Here is a 23619-nt window from a genome sequence, read left to right on the forward strand (position 1 = left end):
TGTTCTTGTTTCAGTCTTTTGTTACCGAATGCCTTTCTATACAAAGCCTGTCAATGAAGATTCACAATGTTTTATGTCGTTTAAATGTACCTTTTTAGCGTGCCTTTCTTCTCATTTTAGCTATGAGGCGGTGTACCATGGCGTAGGTGCTGTCTCAAAGGGTAAACATATGGACCAATATTATGTCATTCTTCCTCGTTGGTGTAGTTTGTGTTGCTGGTTATGCTTCCTGCTTCAGTAGATGGGTGAGGTCGATGCGTACCATAGGCATAGGTGCAATATCGTACAGTTTGTTATTCCAAGGTTGCATGGTGATTTTGACCAGTGGGAATGTGATGTTGTTCAATTGAGTTAATCTAAATGCACCTGGTCTTATTTTTTGCTCTACTTTTTTTGTATTGTGTTTCTGTGTGTTTGGTGTTATAAACTTTACTGGTTCAATTTAGATTTTGAAGTGCTTCTATTCCACATGTGAGAAAACAATACATGGGATTGAGCTGGTGAGCAACTATTTCTATTAGCTCAATCGATGTATTTGCATGCTGGTGTAGGCGAATTTAAGCCTCCGCTCCCAATTTCTGTTGCTCCTTTCTAGGTAACTGTCTCCTCCTTGTGCGTTTGTTTAAAATGGCCTTTGCAAAAGCATGGCGATGATGCACATTACTGCCCCAAGCTCCATTAGGCCAATTCATAATGCCATTGTATACGATTTCACATAATGCCATTGTATACGATTTCAAATTTTCCTGATCTTTTCTGGCAATTTAGATGGAAGTAATTGAGAACTCGAAGTTGGAGGAGGCACCCCTCTCCCCCTAAAGTGGAGTGTATCAGTGGTATGCAAGCACATTCGGGGACCTTTTGCCAGATTAAGATCCTGTTAAAGAAGGTGGATCTGAATAGCAAAGTAATTGTATTTATATAGCGCTTACTATCCCTGATGAGGTGTTGAAACGCTCTACGTCGAGTAGCACACTACTCTGGAACCCAAAGTGGATTATTAGAAGGAAAATATAGATAGTTGTTGGGAGTGTTGGACATGTGTGCCTATTAGTTGGATGAATAGGATGAAGTAGGGAAGAGGTTCGAAAAGGTTTTTTGGGAGTCCAAAGTAGTATGAGAGGTTTGGGATGAGTCCGACAGTGGAGGTAGGGGGATAGTTCCAAAGAGGTTTAGGGTGTGTCATACAGCACTGGTTTGGGAATTATATAAATATATAGATACATACCCTCACACAAAATGTATACATATTTAGAGATGTTAACATATTATGCATATGTACAATTGTTAAATCCTTGTTTTGGGAAATATTGGGCTGGCTAAATCAATATATTAAAATATATTCACATGCCCAAATATCAATTTTGTACTAGAATTAATTTGTTGTATAGACATAGCGACACATTCCAGACAGTGCTGCTCACAGCATAGGGAGTAAAGACACCCATAGCTAAGCCAGACAACTTACCTTCCAGCAAAAAATTAAATCCATATGTGAGCAACCCCGGTGTATGGCTCAAATGCCAGGTTACCTTCATTACCACCCAACCTTCTAGCTAGCACCAAACCCACATCAACCTAGCTTTCGATCCATGTATGTCTTATATTTGTCAATCCTAAATATTACTTATGGTTTTTTCACCACAGGGTTTGGAAGTTACCTGAAATAACACCCTCCTCCATCCTGGCAGTGTTTTTGCATGGATATTGACCCTAGAATAGTCGGAAAAAAAGGTCAGCCCCTTGTTGGACAAATGAACCCCATCATTCGTAAATAGATCTGTGCTCTCCAATTGCAACAAGGTGGGCCTAATTGTGAATATATGGTGATGGTTGAATAGTTTCTCCACTGACCTGTTTAGTTTCCTAGCAGAGAGGTTTAGTGCTTTAGGGCACACATTGTCGACCCATTCAGCACTTGGGATAGTGTCTGACCAGAATATTGTTGTGTGTTGCAGTTTTCTGCACAACCTACCGAGTACTCTTACTAACAACTCCAGCACCCCCTTTCTCCCAAGAGAAACCATATCATTCCTCCTATATGGATAACTAGCATGTCCGGTTTTCAAAATACCCCTGAAGTCCAAACCATTCTGGAAACCTAAGAGCATCTGACCCAACTGCAGAACCTCTATGCCTAAACAATGGTGCTCTACGCCTGCTGTTTGAGCCCAGTTGTTCCAAGGTGGATCACAAAATCTTTCTGCTGCCCTGCTTATGAAAGAATACACATACCAGCATATCGTGCACGTGGGTTTCAGCTATGCCCTTGTAGGGAGATGAGAGGGAGACCATTATTAAAAGAGGCATTTTCATCTTCATTGCTGCCGCTCCTCACACCATGTGGGAAGATATAGGGCTCAAAACATTTGGTCTTCTAGCTCCCCAGTGCCTGAAATTGATCAGAGTGCAATCCTAGCCTCACTGCAGATGTAGCAGCCCCACTCCTGAATTAATGGGATGAGAAACCTTCTGTGCCGACCCCCAATTTGGTTTAGACCAATTGAAACAACCTAGTAAATTGCTATCGAGTCAACCGAGATCCATCCTCTTGTACCAATAGATTTGGATGAGAGACCCACGGTTGCAGCTGCACAAATTTGATTACTAACATCGCTGGGCAGCCTAGAAAACCAGGGGCACTTACCAAATGGACCCATACCCTTTTCCCCCACCCTGTCCATCTTTGATCTTTGAATTTTGATGGACAGGCCCTGTTTTTTAAGATTGTATCTGCCTTCTTCACCCTTTTGTTCCACTTCTAACTGTAAAACCTAAAAAACCCAAAGAAAGCTAAAGAGTATGCCAGACCAACTATTAGTGTCTCATAAGCACTCACAGTAGGAAACATATGAAGTAGAATTCTAAGAATTTATGTGACTATAGGGCGCCTAGAATCTGAGGCCACTGGACACAGCCTACTCCACCCCTGCATAGCCTTTCTCACTGGAAATACCTTTGGTGGATCCTGCTCGCCTCCTAATTGTGCAACAAAATAGATAGCTGCTAACTGCTTCTTGGCCCTCCCAGGTGATTTACCCAGTACCTTCTGAGCCTGAAAGCATTTGAGGATATTTCCTGAAACAAAAGGTGTTCGATTTTCCCGCCACCAGCCACCCAGGTTAGAAACCTTGGGGATATCATAGATGATGGACTATCTATGACGCAGCAAGCCAACAAAGTGGCAGGCATGTGCTTCACTATTCTTAGATGGCTATGCAAAATTGTCTGGATGTTACCGCCTATTACCCAGAAGACCGTAGTCAATGCCTTAGTTACATCTCGGCTTGACTACGGGAACATCCTCTACCTGGGCTCCAACAAAGCAGTGATAAGACGCCTGCAGCTTGTGCAAAACTCTGCTGCTAGACTGCTATGCAGAATCCCTAGATCTGCTAGGATCACAAAACATCTTAGGGATCTGCACTGGCTAAGGGTGGAAAATCGGATTCGATTCAAAGCCCTGAACTATCTGTTTAAAATCAAAGCTGGCACTGCCCCCAGGTACTTACAAGATCTTGCCAAGCCCTATTTCCCCAACCGCAACCTTCGCTCTTGTACAGCAGCGAATTTTGCTGTTCCCAGGTACAAACTGGCCAGAATGGGTGGGAGATCCTTTTCCTACCTAGGGCCCACCCTCTGGAACACACTCCCCCCCCCCCCCCCCCCCCCCCCCACATACGCAAAGAAGAAAATCATCTGAGATTTAGAAAAAGTGTTAAAACTTGGCTGTTTGACAAATAGTTGGCTGCTGACTGTCTCCTCTCCTGTTGTGTTTTGGGCTCTGTTATCTTGGCGCCGGGAAACCCTTTGTGGGTAGCTGCGCGCCTTATAAGTGTTATAAAATAAATAAAAATAAATTTTCTGCTTCTGACAAGCCAGCTAGGAACATTTATACCACCTTCTTGTATGCCTTCTTAGTTTTTGGGGGGTTACCTCTCAATCCACCCCTTTCCAACTCACCCCACTCCAGTCCACCCCTCCCCACCGTAAAAAAAAAAATCTGGTATTTGTAAAGATTGAACTACTCACCCCTAAGGGTCTCAAGATGTGGGGGTCGTCAGCGAGATTAATTGAGCCATTGCCCAGAGTCACATGGTGCTGAGCTGTCACCGCGGATTGAACCATGAGCCCCGTGCTCCGGAGTCAGCCACCCTGGCCACCGCCACACTCTTCAACCTACCCCACTCCAATCCACTCCACCTCACTCAGTCTACCCCACACCAATCCACCCCCCTCCAGTCCAGTGCAATCCACCCCCTCCGCTCCACTCTAATTCAACCCACTCCAAACCACCCTACTTAATCCAATCCACCCCACCCCAATCTAATCCACCCCAATCAAATCCACTTTAGTCCACGCCACTCCAATTCTCTCCACCCCCTCCAATCCACCCCACTCCACCCAATCCAACCCACTCTGCCCTAGTCCAGTCCAGCCAAATCTACTTCAATCCAATCCACCCCACTACCTTGAGCCACTCCAACCCACTGCACTCCACTCTACGCCACTCTACGACACTGCATTCTATGACACTGCACTCTACTTCTGAAAGAGACACGTTAGTGATAGATTCCTTACCTAAGAATATCCCCAGGCGTCAGACTGGATCCGTAAAGTTTTGCTTAGCAGTACCCTGCGCGTCAGTAGGTGGCGTCCTGTGGCTCCACGTCCGTCACTAGCGTCGTATGCGCCGAGATGACGTCACGGAGACTAATTTGCAGAACGTCAGTTCTTTCTTTTTCCGCGCCAGCAAGCACCGATCTGGATTGGGCAAGTACCTTTGTCACATTTTGACTACTATTTTGAGACTTTTGTCTCCCCCCCTTTTTGCTCCTTCTGCACTGCACGTAGGGATGCCTGGCTTTAAGTCTTGTGGGGCCTGCCGCCGTAATATGTCGGTAGCGGACCCCACGATATTTTGACTGATCACGACTCACGGGACTGTCGAGCCATGGCCTGAAGGCCTTGCGGGAGCAGTGCTGGAAATTGCTGGAGGTCCAGCATTCCTCTCACCGCCGCTCCGGGTCTAGGGGCCGTTCCCAGGACTGCTCGCGGGACCGGAGCCGTCGCTCCTTGGGCTCCAAGTCTTCGCCCTAGGATTTTATTAAGCGACGTCATAAAAAGAAGTAGAAAAAGCGTGTTCGCTCTCCGACGTCCCCCCATCGCTATTTGGAGGGGGACAGGGGCTCTGCCCCTGCAGCTGCTCTGGAGCCTGGGAGTCCCACGGTCTACCTGCCCTACCCGGGTCCGTCGGCGACTCCCGAACAGGTGCAAGAGTTTCTTGCTACCGTGGACCGCCTTTACAGGCCTCGGGCTCCTGCCGGCGCGCCTTCGGGCCCGCGGTCCTGTGTCCAGATCCTGTTGGCCAGGCGGCTCTGCCAGCAGCTCCAGCCCCGGCGGCACAGGATCCTACGCCATTGGCTCTGGCCCCGGCGCCATGAGGTGCAGGGTTGTCGGCTCTGGTCCCGCCCTCGGCTCCACCCTTGGCGCTGCACTGGGTGCCGTTTATCCCACCTTTGCCCCGGTTCTTGGACCATTTTGTTCCGACCTGGGATCTGCCTTGGGAGGCGGCACAGGCCCGGCCGGTGCTGTTCTCTGTGCCGTTTTTGATGCAGTTTGTTCCTTCTCCGGCCCTGCCGCTGCGTTCGGCCCCTCTGGCGCCGGAGGTAGAGGAGGACTGGGAAGGATCCCAGGACCCTCTTGCCCGGCAGTGTGACTCTGAGTAGGATTGGGTGGACGATTTGGAAGACGCCGGCGATCTCGATGTCTCTTCTGACCCGGGGTTTGCCTCTCCCCCGTCTACGATGGAGGAGGGTGCTTCCTACACGATGATGCTCCGTTGGGCTGCTGAGGTCCTCAACCTCCCCACTGTTGCCCTAAAAACTAACCTCCTCACCGAGGTGCTCCAGTCGGCATCTACTTCGTCGGAGCCGTTGCTTCCCTTTAATGAAGCCCTTACCGAAGTCCTATGGGGCACTTAGTCGGGCTGGCCACGGGGCCTCAGTGGATAAAAACGTCACCAGACGCCACCACCCGGCACCTAGTGACCCGGTCTTTCTGACTAGCCATCCCACGCCTGGGAGTCTGGTCATCCATGCCTCAATGTCGCAGAGTGCGTTTTCTACGGCTTCCCCGGACAAGGACTCTAAGAAACTGAAACAGTTTGGTAAGCGGTTGTTCTCTTTGGCCAGCTTGGGGCTGCAGTCGGTGAACACGCCTGCTTGTTGGGACACTACTCTCACGCAGTGTGGGATTCTGTTGCTCAAGTGTTGCCTCAGTGCCCTGAGGAGGTCCAGGCTGCCCTTTCTCAAGCGATTGCTGAAGGTTGCGGCTAAGTTCGCCATTCCGTGTGGTCTGGACACCGTAGACTCTTTGGGCAGGAGATTACTACGACGGTGGTGTTGCGAAGCCCCGCCTGGTTGCATTTGACTGGGATAAGGCTGACAGTGCGTTGGAGCGTTTTAATGTCTTACTGCAAAGAATCCGGCCACTCCTGGTTTTCGTTCCTTTCGTGGCCAGGGCAGGGGCACCAAGGCACGTTCCTTCAACAAGCCTGTGCAGAACCAGTCTCAGCGCTGCCGCGACTTCTGCAAGGGCGGGTCTGGGAATCAACGTGCACGTCAGTCCACCTCCACCCCTGCTGCTCCTACCTCCAAACCTTCCTAGACCGAGGTTTGTTGAGCACTCCACGCCGGTGGGTGGCAGGATCCGCCACCACCTCCCCCACTGGCGCGATATCACATCGGACAAGTGGGTGCTGCAGTTAATCCACAAGGGTTACTCCCTTCGCTTTCAGTACTCCCCTCCAGCCATGCCACCTCTGTGCCACTGCATGTCGGGGGATAAGGAAGTCATGGCCCTCTTGGCCAAGGGGGTCATCAAGTGCATTCCGGGGCAGGAAGTTGGGAGTGGTTGTTATTCCCATGTAGCGTGGGGTTAGTGACAGACCGGAGACCTTTCTTAGGTAAACTCGGTTTTATTTTCAACGAAGCTCTTCTACTACGAGAAGTTAGTCTTACCCTGGCGAATCGGATTGGTCGGTGGGTGCAGCACAGGATTTCAATGCAGGAGCAGGGGGGTTCCTTGTCTGCTGTCGGCGGTTGTTCCTGACTCCTCCCTCCGGTTCTTGGCGACGTCGTCCAACCCAAAAGAGAACCAACAAAGGAAACGCTGTCAATGACCAGTCAGCGCAATAGTAACCCGAGAGGATACCGGAGTGCAGGGGACACCGCTGAGAAGTGCTATGCAATATTTACATTGCAAGGATGAGTGGGAAAGGTGAAGGGACTACAGGGAGGTAAAACAGGGAAAGGAATCGGGCAAGGGATAAAGGAATTAGACCAGGAAGGAATACGGACAAGGGAAGGCTGAGGGAAGGCGGGGAACACGGGGTTGGGATATGTACAGCGTTATCTACACGGGAGGACCGTCTCCCCTTCTCCCCACCCAGGCCGACAAACGGCGCCGTACCTGTGACAGCCACACTCCTCCCGCGAGAGTGTGGCACGGCGCTTCACAGGGACGTTGGCCTCCTGGCTGGACTTATCCGTCTTCTTCCTCGCTTCTCCGCTCTCCACGAACTTCACTTCCTCTCGCGACTGCCTCTCTCCGTCCACGTCTCTCTCCACCTTCCTCCTCCGGGGTGACGTTGCACGCCGTATAGAGGATTTCCTGGTTTTTGTCCACTCCAGGTCCATGGACGTCATACGGGGGCATGGTCTCGCCATCGCTGTCAAACGCCCAATTAAAGGCGCTTTCCTCATTTTCGACTACGTTGCCATCGTGGGGTAGCAGCTCGGTGTCCCAGTCTCTCTGAAGGGAAGGAGGGGAGGCAGAGTCAGCGACCCATCATTCAGTCGGGGTATGCTCCCTCCCCACCTCGCTACACTCCTCCCCCCTTGGATTCTCCCGCTCGGGGAGAACAGGTGCCCTGGACAGGTAGTCCGCGTTCCTGTTCTCCACCCCCTACCTATGTCTTACTATGAAGGCAAAAGGCTGGAAGAACAAGAACCAACGTAAGACCCGGGGATTGTGGGATTTGTTTCTCTGCATCCATTGGAGGGGTGCGTGATCAGAGTATAGAACAAAGGACCGGCCTTCCAGGTAATATCTGTTTGTCAATGGCCTATCGTATTGCCAAACATTCTTTTTCCACAGTAGGGTAGTTGCTCTCTCTGGGATGCAGCTTCCTACTTATGAATAGTATCGGGTGCTCGGTCCCATCCTCCCCTTCCTGTGACAAAACAACACCAATGCCCACATTGGATGCGTCCGTAGCCAAAGAGAAGGGTTTGTAAATGTCAGGGGGTATCAAAACCGGGCTGGAGGTTATGGCCTCCTTCAATCGTTCGAAGGCCTTTTTTGCCCCTTCTGGAGGGAGAGACATCAGAGCGTTCTTTACCTGTTTTTTCAAAAGATTGGTTAGCGGGGCTGCTGTCTCCGCGAAATTCTCAATGAAACGCCTATAATATCCGATGAGCCCCAAGAAGGCTCTTTATTCCTTTTTGGTGGTGGGAAAGGAGGTATGTGTTATTGCCCTAATCTTTTCCTCTTGGGGGGTTATGACTCCCTCACCCAGCATGAATCCAAGGTATTTTACCTTTGAAACGGCCGCGCGGGTTTTTTTTTAGTTTACGTGTAATCCCGCGGTCTGCAGGGCGTTAAGAACTCTAGCTATGTGGTCTAGGTGTTCTTTCCACGTGGTGCTAAAGATCACAATATCGTCCAGGTACACGGATGAGTACTGTGTGTGTGGAGCTAGGATATCGTTCATCATTCTTTGGAAGGTCGCCGGGGTCCCGTGGAGGCCGAAGGGCAGAACATTAAATTCGAAAAGGCCGTCTTCTGTGGCGAAGGCCGTTTTACGTCTATCCTCTTCTCTCAAGGGGACCTGCCAGTATCCCTTCGTGAGGTCCAGCGTGGTGATATAGCGTGCTTCGCCTATTCTCGCGATCAACTAGGCTACAGGGGGTCTGGACCATTCACAATCTGGGTTCAGACCCAACTACAGCACCGAATCTGCACTCCTCTCCGTGGCAGATCACATCAAGATGACACAGGATAGAGGAGGATCCATGATTCTGGTGTTGTTAGACCTGTCTGCAGCCTTCGACAATGTGTCACCTGAGATTCTTCTCGGACGTCTTCAGAAAGTTGGGATTGGAGGTGTAGCTCTGTCCTGGCTGGAGATTTTCCTTACTGGCCGCTCACAAACTGTCAACCTGGGTTCCTATCGTTCCATCTCCAGGGAACTCACCAAGGGGGTTCCACAGGGCTCATGTCTAAGCCCCACATTATTCAATGTGTATGTGGCCCCCCTTGCTGACATTGTGAGAACATATGGGTATACCCCGGTGTCATATGCTGACGACACCCAGCTCCTGTTTCCTTTCCAGACTCTTACCCCTGAAATTAAAAACCTTTTTGCTGAAGGTATGAGAGCGGTATCTAACTGGATGACCTCCAACTGCCTCCAGTGTAATGTGGGCAAGACAGAAGTTATGCTTTTTGGGAAAGCCAATCTCCCTTGGTCTCCAGATTGGTGGCCTCTGGAGTTAGGACCTATTCCCTGTCCAAAACAATCAGTCAAGAACCTGGGAGTGTGACTGGACCAGAACCTCGTTTTAAACGAGCATGTGAATCTGGTGACTGGATCCTGTTTTCGAACAATTGGGCTCCTAAGAAGGGTATCTCCCTTCTTATCAGACGGTTATAGAAAGACATTAGTCCAGGCACTCGTAATAAGTCGGTTGGATTACTGTAACGGCCTTCTTATCTCTGAGAATGAAAATGTACTTAACCAACTGCAGGTGGCCCAAAACACCGTGGCTAGATTGGTTCTCAATGCCCCCTCGAGAACACTATCCAGGCCGCTCTTGAAAGAACTCCATTGGCTGCCTGTACGTCAGAGGATCGAGTTCAAGATCTGTTGCATCATACACAAGAGTCTCTTTGGATCAGGTCCCGATTATCTAACTCAGAAATGTCAAATATATGCACCAGAACGCTTTCTGCGCTCGGGCAGTCAATTCCTTTTAAAAATATCCCTCATCAAGAAAGCCAGGCAGGGTGGCCGAGCACTCTCTTATGTAGCACCCTCCCTTTGGAATAAACTCCCTATTGACATGCGACATAACACCAATCTTCTTCCCTTCAGGAAAGCACTCAAAACGCATCTTTTTCGGGAGGTTTAGCCTCTCACCTACATGTCCTAAAGGCACTGTCTGACATTTACAGCGAGCAAAGCGCGGAGATACCCCTTCGGGGGTCGAGTCCTGCGCTATAGAATAAATAAATAAATAAATAAATAAACTCATCTACACGAGGTATTGGGAAGGCATCGAAGGTGGATATGCATTTAAGGCCATGAAGTCCATACAGAATCTGGTAGACCCATCTGGTTTGGGGACCATTACTATAGGCGATGACCAGTTACTCTTGGACGGTCGTATCACCTCAAGCCTGAGCATTTCCCATACCTCCTTTTGTATATCTTGTCTGCGAGCTGCCGGTATCCGATATGCCCTCTGTTTCACTATCTTCCCTTTCTCAGTCTCGATACAGTGTTCTGCCATCTGTGTTTTACCTGGTAGGTCGGAAAAAAGACAGGACAAGAGTTGTAACGTACCTAGCGGCTCTTTCCATTCGACCTCAGACAGTTCTGGGTTTATGGGTAGATGTTCCAGAGTCGAACCCTCTTCTCGAGACGGCAGGCTGAAATGTGTGGCCTTGGGTGGAGGCCCGATCCATTTTTTTAAAGATATTAATATGGAAGCACTGCTGTCGTGCTGGGGATATCTGCAGCCTGTATGTAGTGTTTCCTACTGTCTCCAAGACCCGATATGGCCCCATCCATTCACTCTTGAATTTCTGGGCCGAAGAAGGGAGCAAAACCAGGGCCCAATCGCCCTTTTCCAGGGTTCTCCACCTTTTCCCTTTGTCATAATGATATTTCTGTTTTTGTTAGGACCTCTCCAAGTTGGAGTAAGCTAGATCTCTCAACTTCCCTAATTTTGATCTTAGTTGTTGTGTATATTCCAACAGGCTCTTTTGATCTGTAGTCTCCTCCCTTTCCCAGGCCTCTTTCGTTATCTCCAGAAGAGAACGAGGTTGACGACCATAAAGAAGCTCAAAGGCGGAATACCCTAGGCTACTTTGTACCTGTGCCCGGAGGACATACGGGGCCAAGGGTAACAATCTATCCCATTCCTTGTTCTCTAGGGTTAACATCTTTTTCAGGGTAGCTTTGAGCGACCTGTTGTATCGCTCCACGAGTCCGTCTGTCTGCGGGTGGTAGGCCGAGGTGCGTATATGACGGAGATACAGCATGCTGCACACCTCTTTCATCATCTTTGAAACAAAGGGTGTACCCTGATCAGTCAGGATCTCCCTGGGGGATCCCACCCTAGAAAACAGTTATATCAGTTTCTCGGCTACGTTTTTAGTGGTAGGAGAACTTAGGGCGAACACTTCTGGGAATCTGGTGTTGTAGTCCACCACTACCAGAGCGTAAGTGTGTCCTCGTGCTGTACGTGGAAGAGGGCCTATAAGGTCCATCCCAACCCTTTCAAATGGATTTTCACTCACTGGTAGGGCTGGAGGGGAACTGCAGGGGGCCTGCACATGTTCTTCTTTTGGCACACCTCACACTGTTAGCAGTAAACTTCGGCTTCCTTATAGATTCCTGTCCAAAAGAAGTGTTTAACAATGTTTTGGGTGGTCTTCTCAGCACCTGAATGTCCTGCCGTTAAGTGAGTATGGGCGTAGAAGAGTATTTGCTCTCGGAAGGGTCCTGGCACTACTAGTTCTGGTGATTCGTTGGGTTTCCCTTCCATGTATAAGAGGTCATTTTTCATCAGAAAACGGGGGTACGTGACTGAGGGGAGGGTCTGTGCTACAGGAGCTGATTCCCAGGCATTGAGGAGAGTTGGGTCATTAGCTTGAGCAAATTTAAAGCTACGGTCTAGGACCCAGGGTTCGGACGTTAGATATGTGTTTTGTGGTTTCTTTTCTCTTTCCTTGATTTTTGTTTGGAACATGGGGAGGAAATCCGGATTGTCCACCCCAATAATCAGATCTTCTGGGAGGGAGTCCACTACCCCTACCTTAACAGAACAAGGGGCTCTTCCTAACGGGTGAAGGGTCAGGTGGGCCACTGGATACGGCTTCACATCCCCATGCACACACCGAGTGTGCACCAGAACCCTGGGGTTTGTTTGGGAGGGAAGAACTAGCTCCTTTTGTATGACAGATTGTCTACACCCGGAGTCCAACAGTGCTTTTATATATTTTTGGTTCACCAATACCCATACATAGAAGGAAGGCCCCATCTCCGCTGTGTACATCACTGTTTTGGGGATGTACCCGACCTCCAACGGTTCCTCTGTACCTCTTTTCCTGGGGCATAGTCGTGCGATGTGATCCCACTCCCCACAATCGAAACATTGGGGTCCCCTTGTTGGTGTTACTTCCATCCGTACGGGTCTAGGCTTGAAAGACTCTGGACCGGGCTTGCCCTTTCTCTCTGGTTTCACAGAAGGGATTGATTTGGGACCTTTGTCCGTGTCCCATGGAAAGGAGCGAGGTTGAGCTCTTGCGTAATTGGAGGCCATTTTCATGGCTTGTGTTACTGTGAGACCAGAGTGCTGCCTCAACCACCGTTTTGTCACATAAGGCAGGGCCTCCATGAATTGTTCGAGATATATGCTCGACATAATTTCCTCCTTGCTGCGGCTTTCAGGCTTCAGCCACTTATCGGCCGCCATCTTGAGACGTAGAAACAGGGTCTTGGGATTCTCTCCTGTTAACCCCTTCTCCTTTCTAAACCTTATTCTGTATGCTTCTGCATCTAGCCCCAAATGATCCAAGATCACTTCCTTTGTCTGCATAGGGTGTACCCCCAGTGTGGTTGGCAACCTGGTACGCTGCTTGTGCTTCCCCGCTTAGGAGCGGAGCCAGAAAGAAAGGCTATTTGTCCTCCGGCCATCCGCAGGCGCGTGTTGCCCTTTCAAAGTTCGTGAGGAATGCGTCCCTGTCTTCCCCTGGAACATATTTTGTAAAGACACCCCGGCTGGATGTGGTGCCATGTTTCTCCTCTCCAGGGGTACAGGGGCAGAGGGGTTCTGGACGACTTTCTGAAGCCCTTCTATCTGGGCTTGATTGTGTTTTGGAACATAGTCCTCGCTACATCCCACTACTTTTTGGTCCCCAAAAAGGACAAGGGGAGCCTGCGCCCTATCTTGGACCTGCAGGACGTCAATCGCTTCCTCCAGAAGGAGAGGTTCAAAATACTGACTCTGGCTCAGGTCTATCCTCCCGAGCAGCGAGTCTGGGATAATCAGGCTATGATGCCGATCTTTCGGCCTCTATCCCGGGTTTCAGTTAGGATGACCCTCCAGCTCCTGGACCTCATGGCCTCCTGCATCCTGCTAGTGCAGCATGCCAGATGGCATATGTGGGCTCTGCAGTGGGACCTGAAGTTCCAGTGGGCACAGCATCAGGGCAACCTGTCCGATCATGTCCAGATCTCGGAGGGCACTTCTCAACAATTGCAGTGGTTGCTCACGAATCACGATTGGGTCAGTGGCAGATCCCTCTCCCTTCCCCAACCGGAGCACACAGTGGTAACGTATGCATCCCTCCTCGGATGGGGAGGCCACTTGGGAGAGGCGGATATCAGACGCCTCTGGTCTCCGGTGGAGTCTCAGCTCCATATCAACTTTTTGGAGCTGAGGGCGATCCGACTTGCACTGAAGGCATTCCTTCCCTCTGTCCGGGGAAGTGTGGTGCAGGTGTTAACGGACAACACCACCGCCATGTGGTATAGCAACAAACAAGGTGGGGTGGGGTCCTGGACCCTTTTTCAAGAGGCACCTCTGGACTTGACTGGAACATCAAGGCATTACCTTAGAGGTTCAACACCTGGCAAGTTCTCTGAATGCCAGGACGGATAAACTTAGCCGCCAGTGCTTGATGGATCACGAATGGCGTCTGAACTCTGACGTGGCACAAGATCTCTTTCTGCAGTGGGGAGAGCCTTGGTTAGATCGATTTGCCACCGAAGAGAACGCGCAATGTCATCAGTTCTGCGCGTGGAATTTCCAAGGCGGAACTTGCTCGGCGACGCTAATCGTCGCGAGTGGAGCTGCGGTCTGTTGTACGCCTTTCTGCCTGTACCACTTCTGCCCACAGTGCTGAAGAAGATCAGGCGCGACCGGGCCAAAGTCATCCTTGTGGCTCCGGATTGGGCACGAAGATACTGGTATGCCAAGCTACTCAGCATGGCGATCGTTCTCCCGATCCGATTACCTCTTCAGGAGGATCTTCTGTCGCAGCAGCAGGGGATGGTCTTCCACCCGAACCTGTCCAGCCTCCACCTCCATGCTTGGGGATTGAGAGGAGACATTTAACAGCTTTCGATCTTCCTCCTGAAATCTGTGATTTCATTCTGGCAGCCAGGCGTCCCTCCACAAAATCGGTATACGCCTGCCGGTGGAACAAGTTTGTGGCATGGTGCACAGCGAAGTCTGTGGATCCCCTTTCTGCCCCTCTTTCCGAAGTCCTTCTGTTCCTTCTTTCCTTGGCCCAGAAGGGCTCTGCTCTGGGCACTATCAAGGGTTATCTTTCTGCCATCTCCGCCTTCCTACGGCTTCCTGATCAGCCTTCTCTTTTTAAGTCCCCGGTTGTTAACCGTTTCCTGAAAGGCATTATACACACGTCCCGTTTATAATGCCTCCGTGGGACTTGAATCTTGTGTTAACTTATTTGATGTGCGCTCCCTTTGAGCCGCTTCACAACTGTCCTTTACGTCTTCTCACCATAAAGACTCCTTTCCTGGTTGCTCTCACCTCTGCCAGAAGAGTGAGTGAGCTCCAGGCTCTGTCTTCTAAACCTCCTTTCCTTTCTGGTCATCTGGACAAGGTGGTTTTAAGGACCCGTCCTTCTTTCTTGCCAAAGGTTGTTACACCCTTCTACATCAGGCAGACCATCACTTTGCCCACCTTCTTTCTGCATCCTTCTAAAGAGGAGGAGAGGTTCCACCGTCTGGACCCAAAGCGTGCGCTCTCATTCTATCTGATGTGCACACAGCAGTTCCGGGTGGATGACCAGCTATTTGTTGGCTACGTGGGTGCCAAAAAAGGTAGGGCTGTGCACAAACGGACCATCTCTCGGTGGGTCGTTCTCTGCATCAAATCCTGTTACTCGTTGGCTAAGAAGGAGCCTCCTGTGGGGCTGCGTGCCCATTCCACCAGGGCAACGGCTGCCACTACTGCCTTGGAGCGCGGCGTTCCCTTGCAGGACATTTGTCAGGCAGCTACGTGGGTCTCGCTGCACACGTTTACCAAGCATTACTACCTTGACAGTCAAGTCCAGGGAGACGGCTTCTTTGGCCGTTCTGTTCTCCGTGGCTTTCTGTTGTAATTTTTTTCGCAGACCCACCACCAGGGTTGGAATTGCTGGGGTATCTACTCTAAGGTAAGGAATCTATCACTAACGTGTCTCTTTCAGATGCACAAGTTACTACTTGTGTAACGATATATCTGTAAGAGACATTAGTTAGTGATAGATTCCTTACCGCCCCACCCATCCTCCCCGTTCTGCAAACTGATTACTAGGGTAAGGGTATCCCTTTCAGGGCCCTAGTTTCATGGCACCAGTAGTCGGTTTCTTGCATGGCTCTGTGTTCCTGGCGCGGAAAGTCGTGCACAGAGCTGACGTCGGCGCGCATGGATGGCACCTAAGTAGTTTCAGTGACGTCATCTCGGCGCATATGATGCCAGTGACGGACGCCGAGCCGCAGGACGCCACCTACTGACGCGCAAAAGTACTGCTAAGCAAAACTTTCCGGATCCAGTCTGACGCCGGAGGATATTCTAAGGTAAGGAATCTATCACTAACTAATGTCTTACAAATAAATTGTTACACAAGTAGTAACGTGCGACTCTCTCTGCCACTGAACTCTACTCAGCTCCACGACCCTCTACTTCCCCTTCTCCAGTCTACAACACCCTAACAAATCCAGTCTAGGAAACTCTTCTGTATCAGATTTGTCTGTCTATCCAAATCAGCCATATTCATGAAAACCTGCTAAGAACATATCTCTTCATTCATTCTTCTGCTTTTGAATGCTTATATTCTGACCACCATGTCCAGTAAAAGCGCACAGTGTAGCATTCTAAAACCATAAGGTAATAAATAAACATACGAATTAAAACAAGAGGACATGCTCAGTTATTAATATGAGCAAACGTGTCGCTGAAAATTGAATGGTTTCAAAAACAACAAGCATTTGCAATGCAATAGGTCTCGCATTACAAAAAGTTAATGCTATTGGCATTGCTAATAAAAATGCAATGCCAATAGCGAAAAAATGCAGTAATGAGAGACCTAGTGCATTGCAAATGTTTGTTTAGTATAACTAATGCTTCTGAAGTGTTATACATTTCTCAAACCACACACATTAATAATACTTGAAGTTGTTCAGTCGTTTGTTTTTATGGACTAGATTTATGTGATTATTTTTGGTAAGAACATTCTAAAATGTTTGATAAACAGTGTAAAAAAAGTAACAACAAAGGATGGTATAGAGGGGGACAGGCTGTTGAATTTCTAGGAAGAAGCAAGGCAGAGCAAAGCCAGGGGTCTGGCTTTCTTTTCAGATTTATATAGCACAAATTCAACCCGAAGGTACTGGAGCACTTTACACGTGCACCAGTTATGTTACACAAGGACACAGTCATTTGTTTGGTAGACATGGGAAGATTAAGGGCCAGATGTAGGTAAATCCGATTTACCGACTTTTAAATACCGAGTCATACCGACTCGGTATTTAAAAGTCGGTAAATTGGAAGGAGGCAGATGTAGGTAAAAAATTACCAAATCTGTAAGAGTCGGTATTTACAGATTCTGTAAATACCGAATCTGTATTTCCCATTGATTCCTATGGGCCTTGAAGCCCATAGGAATCAATGTGAAATACAGATTCGGTATTTACAGAATAGGTAAATACCGAAGCCTGCAAGGGTGCAGGGGGTGTCACTTTGACACCCTCTAGCACCCCAATTCTGGACTTGTGTGCAATGTGGCACACAGACATGCCATAAGGGCATGTCTGTGTGCCACATTGCACAGGTGTGCATGCACAGATGTGCATGCACACCTGAATTCGGTATTTTACCACCCAATAGGATTGGGTGGTAAAATACCGATTTTTAAGGGCCTGTGGCACTCTTAGGAGTGCCACCTACATATGGTTTTTCCGAATCGGTAAATATACCGATTCGGTAACTTTACAGAATCGGTAAAATATAGGCCTCCTACATCTGGAAACCCTAATACCGGTCGGTAACGGCCGAATTCGGCCATTACCGACCGGTATTAGGGCTCCTACATCTGGCCCTAAGTGACTTGTCCAGAATCACAGGATGCGGAGCCGACACGGAGTCTCGAACCTGGTTCCCTACCTCTAAAGTCGGCAGCCCTGGTCGTAGGGCAAAGTGCGAGCTGAGTCATGAAACATTCGGCTAGTGCTTTTGCCCTTTAAAAGGTGCAGTATGGAGGGTAAAGTGCACTGGTTGAATGCGGTGCTCACGTGTAATGCCTACATCTTCAAACCAATAGAAATTCTAATCTAGTGCCCATATTTCTATAATTGAAGAGGCAAATAAAAAACGAAATACCTTTTTACAAAAATCTGTAAACTGAATGAAAATTAATTTACATTTAAAATTTTAAAAAGATGCACTATGAACGATATTTTTAAAACCATCCACAATTATTGTATATCCATTTGCAGTATAACAAAATGAACAATACATGCAGATACAGCGTACGAAGCTTTATTCACCACGCTCCTTCAGTCATACACAACAGGTTCATGTTTCACAATGTGCATAAAAATTACATTGCAAAGAATAAATCGGGGAGGTGCACACAGGAAAGAAATGGTGACTTTGACGTTAAATATTTTCATGCTGTGAATAAACTAGGATATATTTGGGCGTGATTTAGTGTCTGGTAGGACTTTCATTGTCTCTGTAGGTAGACATGTGGAGGAAAGGCTTCAGACACATTCATTCCTTTTTCATTCAAAAATATGCTGCGGTCTTCAACCCTGTACTGCGGGCTGCCCGAAAATCAATGGAAACCTGGCGCGATTTAGTTTGCCGCATGCATAAGGTGCTTCAACTCCCAAGAGACTCTGTTAGTAAAGAGGAACTATGTAAGGCAGGGCTTTAAGTGGGATGAAAAAACTGGGGGCCTCTCATAGGGGCATGACCTGGCCCACTTAAAGCTCTGATGTAAAGAGAACATTGTTTAAATCACATACTTGCGCTATAGGTAGGTAGGTAAAAAGCTTTATTCGATTTTAGAACTGGATAAAATCATAAAAGCAATCAACATGTTATACAGTTTCATCATACTTAACATAAAAACAAGCTAAAATTGATATTAAACAGTTTAGTTACGATTACAAATAGAGTCTATTATAACTACAGATGAAGAAATAAAAAGATTGGGTACCGCCGGTTAATGGTATATTTTCAGCACCAGAGGCAATTAGACAGTTCAAGACTCCACTTGCGCTATATATTCAGGCTGAAGAGGTCACTGGCCGCCATGGGGAGGCACCTTTGTTTCGTTAGGTGAGCACCAGATATTGCCCGGCCTTAGTTGTTTATACGGAATACTCACTGATGGCCCTGGCTGTGTGTGCAAAGGCAAAGCATAGCTGGCAGGGCGTTAGAAAAGAAGAACCTTGGCAAAGCCAAAAGAGATAAAACATTAACATAAAGCGCTGTGTCCCTGTAGCGAGCGCTGCTCTGATCTTTGAAGTTAAAAAAAAGCATTTGCAATGCAATAGGTCTCACATTTGCGAGGGTTTCAGCTATGGGCATTGTAAATGACAATGCCTTTCATTTATGTGTTGGTTTTTAAAACCGATAAATTAAAGGCATAGTCATTTACAATGCCAATAGCTTAAACTCTCGCAAATGCAAGACCTATTGCATTGCAAATGCTTGTTTTCTGATGCAGTAACCCAGAGACAGCCATCCTTCCTCTAGGCTCAGGGAATGGTCTTTCCTGTTATTGAATCCAATTCAGTGGGTAGCCTTAAAAAGAAAGAAAACAGTATTATGGTTTTCAGGTTTGAAAGAGAAGGGAAAGGAATGAGAGTGAAGTCGAATGAAGAAAGGCAGGAAAGAAAGGGAGGGAGGAAGGTAGGCAGTCACTCAGACTGGTGAGAAATAAATAAATGGGTGAAAGGCCGTCCGAGAGCTGGTGTGAGTGTCACAGGCTGATAACCACTGGAAATAAATACATCACCTCCGATTGGGAGGACCTCTGACTTACTGCAGATAAGACACTATAAATCAATGCTGGAGAGGGACAGTGTGGGTTATGTGTGTGCTGGAGCCGTGCCCGGAATGGAGACGCTGGGTGGGCTGGTGCGCGAGCCGCAGCCGTGCCTGGTAGGTATGGGGAGGGCAGGAGCTGTGCCTGCACAGGGAGTGCAGCACATGGGGTGGGCAGGGAGTGTGCGGCGCCGATAAGGGCTGAAAGGCAGCGCTGATGTCAGGGGATGGGCCGGGCACAGCCACCTGTGGGAGGAGGGAGCAGGCACCGCGCACAGCACAGGTGCGGAGAGGAGGGCAGGCGCCGCTCACAGCACAGCTGCTAAGGAAGCCTAACCCCAACCTCCCAAACTTAGATAAAGCTGATGGCAAGAAATGTGTTTGGTATTTGGCTTAAGGCGACTTAGCCACCACTCCTTGCTTTGCTCCGTAACTTTTAAAAACACTTCTCATGCTTGGATCTTTTTGCTCTGCTGATTTCACCTGTGGTTTGAGGGCAGCTGCTTAACACACGAGAGACATTAGCTGGCGAACGATTCTGCTGCCAAAATCACATGATGCTCCTTAGTCAGACTGCAACAACAACGCGCATAGCACTCTCTTCTCTGTCTGTTCCACATTCACCCCCACAATTACATCTTCATATGTAATGTATGGTGTGCACCTTTTATCTCATGAAAATGGATTTTTGGACCGTCACAACTCATGGTTCTGCCACCTCAAACACCAGAAGAAAGGCAGTGGAAAGAAAGTAGCCAGTGGTATTGTAAAGTCTGTAGGTGCAGCCCCGTCGGAAGTCCTACCGTGTCAACAGTAGCATTCATGGCCCGAATTGTATTGTCTTGCACCTTTACGACATAAAAAAAACTTTTACGAACAAAAAAAGTGGCAAGGAAGAGACTTGGCGAACCAGTGCAGTAGTGGGAAAAGGTCCCAGACACCGCTGAGGGCTGGGAACCGCAGGGCCATGAGCTTAAACCACTACAATTCAGGAGCAATCCAATGGCAATTCGTCTAGTTCACCCATAATAACAATCCTGCGAGTGGTGCGCGCGAGCCCCGCGGCGGGACATGTGGTTTCAAATATCGCGCCCGTGTCTGGGCATGATAATTGAAACCACATGGCGAGGGTGCGCGTAACAGACATCAATAGACCATGGGTGGAGCAATGCGCCCGCCTTTGGCCAATTGCGTGCTGTCTTTGATAAAAAGATGCACGCAAAAACCAATAGCGTGGCCCAAAAGGAAAAGCACATTCACAAGCGTGTGCGATTCCTAGGTCTATTTCCAAAACCCCTACATGAGGTCTTTCGCTACACGACAGTCCTGCACACTGCAACGCTAGGTGCGAGACCTAAAAATGCACGCGTACATGATTTAAATACACATAAATTAGACCTTGCACAGTCTGTCTGGCTTAGGCTTTGAAATGAATATTCCTGACTTGGGTAGCTTGCTTTCCCAAATTGCCTTTGAAAAAAAGTTAGACTGTTAGCACATCATTTAAGTAACGAGTTAACCTGTATTAGGCATGTGTAATTTCTTATTCCGTAAAGTGCAGTACCTGCCATTTTTAGGTCGAGCTCGACGTGCAATCAATACGAAGCATTGATTGTCGAGCTCAACAACTATTGTCACCCGTTTCTGGGAATGTAGACACGAGTCACATGCGCGCTTTTCCATTCTCAGTTTTGACCGCGGGAGCGCGCCTCTGAGACGCGCTTGCGCAGACGCACACACAGCCCCTGCTTTCGCTTGCACTAACGGCGCACACACACACAGCCAGATTCTACCCCCCTGCACACACACACACAGGTGCGCGCACACATACACACACTGCCGCCCCCCCACACCCACCACACCCCCTGCACACAGACACACACATACAGACACACACGCACACACACAGACACGCACGCATACACACGCCGCCGCCACCTACCCCCTTGCACACACACACACACCCCGCCTCCTTACAACTAAGCCCCACTCACCTCATCGCCACCACTCCTGACTTCTGCAGCCACCACGGAGCCCCGCGTCACCAATGCTGCTCTCTGGCACTCCGTGGATGCGGGCTTCACGCAGAAGGCGGAAGTCCCGCCCCACGACCGGCTTTACGCTGCCGAACTTCCGGTAGCTAGTTTGCCTATGCTGTAGAAGTTCTATGCATTGGGGTTCGTGCATATTGGGTTGTCTTCTGAAACCTGGTAATTTGGGATGTTGGGATACAGGGATGCCTTGCGCTGTGGTTCGGAGTAAACAGGTGGGTGTTTTAGGATGTGTCCTGAGCTCGTGCACGTCCGGCTGCTGGGGAACAGGTGAGCAGTGAATCGTGTGCTCGAGGCTTTAATTCAGCGCAGCATTAGCAAGAAACGCCACCACTGCGGGCCCTGGAAGCTTCCGGAATGGCGCCTCTCAATATAGCCAGCACCAAGCCGCGCTTTAAGTGCAGCCTTGAAGGCGCTCCACTCACGTGCGCCCCCGCCCCCCTTCGCCAGGTGCCGCTGCCCAGGGTCGCGCCTGACGTGCCCCTGACACCTATTCACCGCATCCAAAAGAAAAGACCGCTGCTTCCTTCGTCGCAGGCAATTATTTCCCCCCCTTATTTTCAGGAACCATAGAATTGCAATCATTCCGTTACTTTTATAGCGCTGCGCTGGTACAAGCCGCATAGGGTTTTATGAATGCAGCTAAATTATATATTCCCTCCTCCCCCTCGCTCTCTCTAGCTCTCCGTCTCTCCCACGCACCCCTGCCTCCCCCAGCTCTCTCTGACTCCCACTCACCCTCTCCTCTCCCTTCCTGACTCTCTCTCTTGCTCATTCCACCGCCCACACGTGCTCACCGCCTCTCTGCCCTCCAACCTGTCCACCTCCTCCAGCCCCCACTCCCGCTCTTTCTCTCTCATTGCGGTTTGCTCTAAACATGGCAGGAACTCAAAGCCACAAATCTTTAAACACAAATTCACTGACACACACAGACAAGTAAAATGCATGCACAAACAACGACTTGTCACATACAGGCAATTATAAATACATACAGTCATACAGATGCTAACATGCAACCCACACCATGCACAGTTACCCCAATACACACACACACAAGCACAAACCCACACGTTCATGCAGTTACATTCATTACTGTTACATATATGACCGCACAAGCACTCACGCACATATAAGCTAATTCAGACATGTACAAATATAAAAAAAATAAAGCAAAGACAGACAGATACATGTAACTATTGACATAACGTGCACACAAGCACAAAAGCACTCACGCACAGACAACAAACGGAGACACAATCAGAGAAAACACAACATACAGACATATGATTCCATAGATAAACAGCAACGGTTGCTGTTTATCTATGCTGCAACACACACATGCAACCGCAAGCAGACACGCAGCACACCTACACTACAGCACATCACAAAGTGTGTTATATTATGGCATGCTCTGAGCGTGTTTTTATAGTACATTTCCACCCCAGCATCAATCTGCGCAACCATTCAACAACAACTGGTTCAAATATGTTCTCTCAATGTTTCAAACTTTATTACAAATGTCACAAAAAGATGTTAATATTTCACTTCTGTTCTTGGATTTTAGTCACAATAAAATACACTGAACATAATCTTCACAAAAGTTATTTACAAAAGTTTAAGCTATTACCATTATAAATTAAAATCCCTTTTATTTAAGTATTAATTATTTAAAAAAATTAGAAGCCATTGTAATTTGTAATATTAATACAGCTAAGTCACGTAAATACAAAACATGTTTCATTACAAATGCTGTAGGTGTCACATTTGCGAAAGTTATAACTATTGGCATTGTAAATGACAAAGCTATTAATTTAGCTATTTTCAAAACCAACACATAAATAAAAAAAATTGTCATTTACAAGACCAATAGCTCAAACTTTCCTAATGCGAGACCTATTGCATTGCAAATGCTTTTTGATGTCTGCTCCTGTCTAAGAATGTGCCAATATTGTCAAACTTTGCCTCCTCCATCTTTCTGAGGTTTAAAGAAAAAGGTTGTTGGCTTGGCAAGGTTGCGTGTTTTTACTTCTGGCAAATTGTGAAGAGCATTGTGCAAAAGAAAAATGGTGCTATTCTTTATCAGCAAACAATAGTTTGTGTTTCAAGGTACACTGAATTTTAAAAGTTATATATATATTTTTTTTTTAATTCTTTTCTAATCCACTTTTTTAACCAGTGGCGAAAGTTTAGAATTTCACAGTTAGACAGCT

At 48.3% G+C, this 23619-nt stretch overlaps 1 protein-coding gene across 1 annotated transcript in view; it reads left to right on the top strand.

Annotated features, from left to right (window-relative positions):
- Nucleotides 1–23619, top strand: part of LOC147701707 (uncharacterized) — a 332276-nt gene that overhangs the window by 118295 nt on the left and 190362 nt on the right. The gene's annotated exons all lie outside the window — the stretch shown is intronic.

This window comes from Lissotriton vulgaris, chromosome 7 (genome assembly GCF_964263255.1).
Source record: "Lissotriton vulgaris chromosome 7, aLisVul1.2, whole genome shotgun sequence".
NCBI classification, from domain to species: domain Eukaryota; kingdom Metazoa; phylum Chordata; class Amphibia; order Caudata; family Salamandridae; genus Lissotriton; species Lissotriton vulgaris.